A 2168-nucleotide genomic window follows, 5' to 3' on the forward strand; every position below is an offset into this window, starting at 1 on the left:
CTATATATATATATATAGAGAGAGAGAGAGAGAGAGAGAGAGAGAGAGCCCGTCTTTGGATACTATCGATAACACCAAGAATCTGATGCTATCAAATTTTTCACCGTTAAATTTAATTTTTTAATTATTTTTATCCGTTAGATTATACTATTCAACCAAATCGACAATCCACATCATTAAATATGATTTAGAGTATTTGAAATTTGTAGAAAATAAATTTTGTAATTTTTCAAAATCATTATAAAATCCATCAAACGTGTATAAAATAAATGGTCAAAATCGAATGACGTTCTAAAATTGGGTGATTGGATCTCTTAATTTAAGATCGGAGTTATTAATCTTTATCTAGATAGTAAATAAAATTTTCTATCAAAAAATCAACCGATTCTGATTTCTTTACACCTTTAAACAAACAAGTATTCCATACCGGCCGTTAAAAATTATCAATTTTGAAATCTTCTGATCGTATCATAAATGATTTTAAAAAATATAAAATTTAATGTCTAAAAATTTTAAATACTCTAGATAATATTTAACAGTATACATCATCGATTTGAAAACTCTATCATCGAAAACAACTTATGAGTACGAAAGCGATCGAACTCATAAGAATATAGTAGTCTCTCTCTCTCTCTCTCTCTCTCTCTCTCTATATATATATATATATAGAGTTCGAAAACTCAGCTTGGTACTATTGATAGTATAGTAGCATAATTCTATACATAGAATTAGGCTGGAATACTATTAATAGCACCAAGCTATTTGTGTTATTAGTTTTTTAATCCTTGGATTAAAAAATGTGTTGTTAGGATGATATGGGCCCTCTAGTGAGTGGTTGGTTGAATAGTATAATCTAAGGGATAAAAATAATTAAAGGGTTAAATCTAACGGTGGAAAACTCGATAGCTTAGTGCTATCGATAGTATCCCAGCCGGACCCTCTCTCTCTATATATGTATATATATATATATATATATATATATATATATATATATATGCAAAATTTTATATATTGTTTTTTGTTTTGGATTTTCCTGAGTTGGCCCACGAAAATATTTTTTTTATTCACCACTAGATAATGTGGTTAGATGGTATTCTAATCTAATGAGTGCATGTATAATACCTACAGACATATTAGGTGATTTTATGTTGAGGAGCATACTAGGTTCGCAATTGCTTTGAGAGCTGTGCACTAAAAAAAATTACAAGTGGGGAAATAAATATGTAAGTTGCATGCTTTTACTGTCGTGTTTTTTAATTTTTTACTTCCCACAAACAAAAACTCCCAATAAATCGTAATAAGAGCATAGAAAGAACAACACATCAGAGAGGCTCAAACACGAGGCTCAAAAACTCCATATCTGATGACGCTTTCTCAAACAACGCTTTTTCAGAAGCTCCGGCGGAGACTAAAGAGGCTCTAAATTGAAATAAGGGAACGCGACAAGATAAATTAACTACAAAGAGCCCGTAAAACAAGTCAAAAATGCCAAAATCAAACAAAAAATGTTATGTAGATCAGGCTACGAGATTTCAATAGTCCCACAACGAACAATGTAAAAGAATATAACAATGTAGAAGAATAGAAGTCTTATATTAGCTAGTATGATACTAGTAGGGCTCCCGTAACTTACGCTGTAGAACGCAGCGGAAGTATTCGTTCGTATCTTTTTGCGGAAGCGATTCGTGCTAGAACGCGATCAGCCCGGATCGTAGAGGTTGGTTCACGTGTCCTTAGATCGTCCTTGAAAATCTTCTTGCGCTCCGAACTCGCGGTGGATCGAACTACAAACGAGCACGATCGCAAATCTACCGTTCAAGTCCCTCTAGAATAATAGGTTAATGGAAGATGTGGTTTCTCTCTATTATTTTCTTATTCTCTCTCTTTTTTTTGTTCCTTTTTGTACATCGTTTCATGTGGGATCGCCCGTCTATTTATAAGGAATTCCAAAATCCTAATAGCGTTAGAAATAAGGCCAAATCGGTTATTATTTGTTATCCTAGTATGATTACATTTATCTCTAATTAGCTTTCCAATTTGAAAGCGAGATTAATCCTAATCCAATTGGATAACATAATATCCGTCGGATCGAACCCGCTTATGGGCGTACCCGATTCGATTTAACCGAATGCCAACATACGCTGATAGTTTGGGTTCAGCAGATTATT

This window comes from Ananas comosus, linkage group 21 (assembly GCF_001540865.1).
Source record: "Ananas comosus cultivar F153 linkage group 21, ASM154086v1, whole genome shotgun sequence".
Lineage (NCBI taxonomy): Eukaryota > Viridiplantae > Streptophyta > Magnoliopsida > Poales > Bromeliaceae > Ananas > Ananas comosus.